A 6,576-nucleotide genomic window follows, 5' to 3' on the forward strand; every position below is an offset into this window, starting at 1 on the left:
TGTACAGTGGATTAGAAAGAGGAAGTATTAAATTTAGTAGGAAAAGGAAGAGAAAGCCTGTAAAATAAAATAGGAAATTGATGAGGAAAAGAGACCCAAATGAAAAATATAACACTGAACTGATTTCACGAAAATTATGCAAGCTAAAGATAATTCAATCATCCTGGTCAGTCAAGTAGCACAAACATTAACAAGGCCAAGTTTAAAGGTTGTCTCCGTCCCCAGGCCTCCAACACTTTCACAAAGCAAACAATTCCTCTTTGCAGAGTATTTCTACTCCTGAGATGACAGTGCATGTTCTTCTTAGTCACAGAGGAGCGAGAACATAATCGAAGCTTCCCGTGGTTCTGATAGCCAGTCAGACATCTTTCTGTTCTCCAAGGGTCGGCATTTCTGTGATCATTAGCAAGTTCCAGCAACAATTTGATAGGAGGGAGTGCTTAAATATCTGAAGCCAAGAGGATGCAGGAGCTTCTTTGAAAGAATACTCCAAAGTAGAATAGCAGTTAAAGCTGGTTTCCTTGACTTTCATTTCTCATTCCCCCTTTCTTCATCTCATTCCTGCTCTCATCATGATACCGATTGGTGTATCCTTAACTTGTTCTTGCCTTCCACCTTATTAGCATCTTTAAAAGACACATTACCAGTTGCTACAGTGTGTGTTTAACCACTGCTGAGCCAAAGGATACATATCTGGGTTTTTAACCTTCATTAAGAGAACAGCTTTTTGAAATTTTAAAGTATCTTTCCTCTGTTTTGTGACTTTTCAACATTCTAATAAATTCTTTGCCTTCTTTGGTACTAAAAAGGAATGGTTTAAAAAACTGTCATTCATAAGTCAGAGGCAGGTTTAGGGTGGAAGCATTTTTCCCTCTTCTCTGTTGCCACTTTCATATTTTAAAAGTCATTATTCTTCATGTTTATGAAAAATCACAGAACTGTGTTTCAATTCTCTTTGAATGCTATCTCACATGGTTAAAGATTTGCAATAGTTTATGAAGGCAACAACATGCTAGAGTTCAGCTTTTGTGGCATGGGGGGTGATGTGTGTGCGTGTGCGTGTGTGTGTGTGTCCTTCCAAAAGGAAGGTGTTCTTTTCACCTCTTCAAGGCTGTGACAGAGAAGAAAGCCTCTACAGTTTACATTCGCTTTGTCAGCCCAGTAGGCAACCATCTGTTTCAGCTGCAGAGTGCAGATCTGTCAGTTTTGTTTTGAGTTGGGATGCAGTGGCAGGAGCTCGCTCATTGTTGTTTCTTCAAGAACCACAAAGTAATTAACCATTCCAGTACTGGCTACAAAAGAGATGGCCACTGTCAACATTGGGCCAGATTTTTGCTTTATCCAGTGCTGGAAGTACTACAAAAACTTGAATAGCTATTCATTGTGTTCCATTGTTCCCTAAAGAGGCAACACACTCTTTGTTAAAAAGGCAACCTGGATTTTTCGACATACTATTTCACTTCAATGTCTGTGTGCCGAAGATGAAACAAAGTCTGGGTGCTGTAGACAAACAATCAAAACATGACAGTGACAAACACCCTGAGAGACCTCATTCTCCAACGCCTGAGCAGTAACATGCCCACAAACAATGGGAGGTGCGAGATGGGGCTGGGAAGAAAATAGGAAAGAATAGGAAAAGGGGGTAAGGGTTTAATTTTTAATATGTTTGGGAATTTAATACTTTTCTGAATGAGGATAACTTTTTAGGGCATAGTCTTAATAAATCATAGACCTGTGGAAGGGGATAAGGATCAATGGGTTTTATATTTCATTCTATTTTTCTTATGGCTCCTTTCCATTCTTTTCCCTCTTTCTCTTCAATCTTGAACATGATGCTTTGTCTCTCTTCACATCCCTAAAATGAGATTACTAATTAAAATTCGAACTACGAGATATTAAAAAACACCTCTTAAGAACTTTTGGAAATAGTAGCCGTAAATGCTATCTCTATTTTCAACTGACTCCTTTATCTTTTACAACAAATTAAGGTCTTATGAAACCGTTAGCTTGGCTATCATAAGAGATAAGAAAATACTTCTAATAGTGCGAACTAAATTTCCACGTTTGTAGCTATTCTTGCCACGTATGCAATAGCAGGTTGGAAAGCAAGTTCTCATCTTCTGAACATATCCTTGAAAAGTTGTCCCTCCATTTTTCCAAAGAGCTTACTAGATTTCTTGGAGTTTTCCAAATTAACATTCATCTTGCTTTAAATAGTAATTTATAAAGATGTTTTCCTTTGCAATTAAAACTACGTCTTATTACTTAACAAGAGCAATTAATTCATACATGGTGTTCAATATTCCTTTCATATTTTAAGACAGATCTCAAGTCTTCCATTCATTTTTTCTCAACATTGAATATTTATCAATTTTACTTTTTCCTGTAGATGTTCAGTTATCCATTTCTTAGTCTGCTATTTTGCTTCTTTTTAAAAACTGTATACAAAAATAATATTGAGACCTAACTAAAACCATGTGAAATAAAGTATGTTTGCTTCCTATATTTTGGAAATAAAACTCTTCAAGTTAGAAAAGTTATTGCTTTTCAGGTTTAAGAGTATTATTTTCTTAACTCACATATTTCACCTATGATTCTCTACATGCTTTAAAATTTTTGAAGTATTTGTACATTTAATTATAATTAGAATCATGCAAATGTTTCTGTCACCTTTATTAAATTAATTTTAAAGCACCTTGCTGCTTCTTACAGAAAAAAATGAATGTCCTGAATCTGACCTTGAGGCCCATCTGGTCTGGGAGCCACAGCATTTATGGACATATTGACGCGACAGGTATCTTTATCCTACTGTTTGCATTCAAAATGATACAGATCACTCTTATCAAGGCACAGCCTTGCAGAGAACATTGAAGGCCCAGTCAAAGAACAAATTCTTGGTAAAATTATAGAGTAAATGATGTTTTAAGTTGTATATCTCTAACCATCTCACTAGAATTCAATATCGATGAAGGCGGGATAAATGCTTTGTTCTACTTTGCAATTCTTTTCTTCCTCCCTCAGCCTCAGTTCTTCAGGTTTAATAAAAAATCTCAAACAGTGGAGATACTCAGGAAGTGTCAAAGACATTTGGCTATACCCCAGGTCTTCTCTCTCCCTCTTATCTTTATCTCTCTAGGATATTCCAACAACCCCGCTAAAGATCTGCTCTCCCCAAGGGTTTTGGCATGCTCTTGCTTGTGGTCTCCAAATTTGTTGAAGTGATTACTTACCCCGATCATCAATAAAGTCTTCTAAATTAATATATTCTAAACACGACTGTGCCCCTAATTCCAATTCTGATGTGTGGGTTCTTTCCCCACCACCCAGCAATTAACTCAATTCTGATACTACTTACCTGGAGATAGCATCAGAATCTATAGGTCAGAGCTCAGTCTCACAAGACCACACCAATTCAGATACCAACAGTTGTCACCTGGACTTCTGACCAACCAAATATAGACAGAAAGCTCCCACAACCCCTTACTCAGATTTGATTAATTTGCTAGAGCAGCTCACAGAACTCAGAGAAACATTTACTTACTAGATTACCATTTTATTATGAAAAGCTATAACTCAGGAATACCTACATGAAAGAGATGCATAGGCAAGGTATAGGGAAAGGGCACAGAGCTTCCATGTGCTCACCAGAGGCAATGCTCTCCCCAATCTCCACAAGTTGACCAATCCAGAAGCTCTCTGAACCCTATCCTTTTCACTTTTATGGAGGTTTCATTATATAGGCGTGATCGATTAAATCATTGGCCATTGATGTTCGAACTCAATCACTAACCCCTTTTTCCTGTTCGGAGGTCAGGGGTGAGACTGAAAGTTCCAACCCTTTAATCACATGGCTGGTTCCTCTGGTAACCTAGGGCATTCCAAAAGTCACATCATTAACATAACAAAAGACACCATTACCCTTCTCTTACTTAGGAAATTCCAAGGATTCTAGGAGCTCTGATAGGAACTGAAGAGAGACCAAATACATATTTCTTACTATAAATCATAAAATCACAACACTAATATATATGTGTATATGTGTGTGTGTGTGTGTATACACACAAATAGATATTTTAATAGAATGGAATAAATATTCTTGAAATAATTTTTTATTCTCCTTATTGATGTGCAAAAGATATTGCTTTCAAAAAATATATTATCAGTGAAGATTGTTTTAGAGAAAGTAATGTTGAAAATACTTCCTTCTTTTTAAAAACTTTGGTTTAAAATTTATAGGTATACTAACTCAAAAATTTGAAAATAACTTGATTTATTTTGATTCTTAATTTTTGTGGCTGTCAAAATCGAAAAAGACACCTCTCAAAGATAATAACATCAAAATAGAAGTAGTCCATTATTGTCTGTACTTATAAAACCATAATATTAATTTTTCAATCCCATCTAATAATTTTGAAAATAATTTTGTTGAAATAGGCTATAAATCTGCATCTTCTCTAATGTGATTTGGTTTTTCTAGGAAATACACTGAAGATGTTATAATTTTATACATGTAACAAATATATATGTAACACAGTTGAAGTTCCTCAGCTGTAATATATCAAAATAGGTTTGGGAATTCTTTTCCCAAAGTTTTTAAGTGTTCAGATGTGAGACTTTAAATAGATTACACATTTGCATTGTTTTTAGCAACAAAATCACTCCGAATTTTTCTAGCATGCATTTTTAAAAAGGTTTCTCCATAGCAAGAATATCTTTCAAAAGCCATTGCTTTCTCACTCCTTATAAAAATAACACATTTACAAATACATATGCCAGATTACTTGCCACTGACAGTAATTTTCTCATAATTTGTATGATAAAGAGATTCTATGAGGGACACAAGTGTCAATCGTACCATTTTCTTGTTTCCTTGTGCCTGCCTTATTAGTAATTTCTCAGCCAGAGTTTCCTTTACTGGAATCTTATTAAAGCACTTGTCAAATTTTGCCCATTTGCTAAACTGGATAACGTAGTGAGTTAATCATATTAATATGACTTCACATTAATGAAATTAAATGTATCACGCTATTAAAAGCAAATGAGGTTAAGAGGAGCAAAGAAAATATTTACAAATCATACATCCAGCAAAAGACTTGAACCCAGAATATATAAAGAATTTTCAAAACCCAACAATAAAAAATTAAATGACTTACTTAAGAAAAGGGCAAAAGAGTAGTAGAATAGACATTTCACAAAACAGAATATAAGAATGCCAATAAGCACATGAAAAGATATTTAATGTCATTAGCCATTAGGAAAATGTAAATTCAAACCATGATGATGAGATACCACTACACACCTATTTAGAATGACTGAAATAAAAAAATACTGTCGATACCAAATTCTGGCAACACTGTGGAGCAACTAAAACTCTCATGTATTGCTGGAGAGAATCCAAAATTGTACAGTCATTCTGGAAAACATTTTAATAGTTTCTTATAAAGTTAAACATATACTTACCATATGACCTAGTAATCTCCCTTTTGAATATCTACCTTTGATAAATGAAAACTATGTTCACTTAAAAATCTATTTATGTGTCATGATTTATAAAACTACAAACCAAAAGAAAAAAAGTCAAATTTACTGTATGATAATTTTTTAAAGTAGCATTAAAACTGTACACAAATATTTAAACAAGTTTTTTCATAATTGCCAAAACTGGAAACAAAGGACTTCAATGGGTAAGTGAATAAACTATGGTATGGTCACACAATGAAATAATACTCAGCAATAAACAAGAACAAACTACTGATACAACAACATGAACAAATTTCAAAGGAATTATGCTGAGTGAAAGAAGCCAGTCTCCAAAAGTCACAGATTGTATAATTCCATTTTTGTGATATTCATGAAAGGTAAATCTATAGAGATGGAGAATGGATCAGTGGTTGCCAGAGTTTATATGTGGTGGAAGGAGTGACTGTAAAGATATAGCCAAAGTATGGTGGTGATTGTATAAATATATACATATGTTACAATTTATAGAACTACAAACCAAAAGAAAAAAGTCAAACTTACTGCACGATAATTTTAAAAAGTAGAATTAAAAGTAAAAAGTAAACGAGGCCACAGTCAACCCATCAGCATTATGATAATTTGACATAGGGTCTAATTGAGGGCATAATACATGTGAGTAAGCTTAATTTGTTTCTTTTAGGTGAAAAGTAAATAGAAATAGAAACTTTAGGATGCTTTCCCTGCCACTCAATCGATGGTTCAAGCACACCCCTGACTTTGCAGATTGCGGCCCTAGATCCTTGAAGCTCAAAGCATGTTCCACGGATTAGCAGCCTTTTGTAGCCCTTAGAAACTTGTTAGAATTCTGGGTATGAATTCCAGCAATCTGTTTTAACAGGCCTGCTACATGTTCTGATGTATGCTAAATTGTGAGAAACATTACCCTAGAGTGTTGTTAAAAAACAATTTCCTGGGCCCTATCCCAAGAGTTTCTATCCAGTATATCTTGTATAGGGACCAAGAATTTTAATTTTAATAAGTTCCTAGTTGATATTGATGCTTCTGACCTGGGTACCACACTTTGGGAACCACTGCTCTAGCTCATTCTGTCTGTTA

Source organism: Pteropus vampyrus, unplaced genomic scaffold (assembly GCF_000151845.1).
Source record: "Pteropus vampyrus isolate Shadow unplaced genomic scaffold, Pvam_2.0 Scaffold24, whole genome shotgun sequence".
NCBI lineage: Eukaryota > Metazoa > Chordata > Mammalia > Chiroptera > Pteropodidae > Pteropus > Pteropus vampyrus.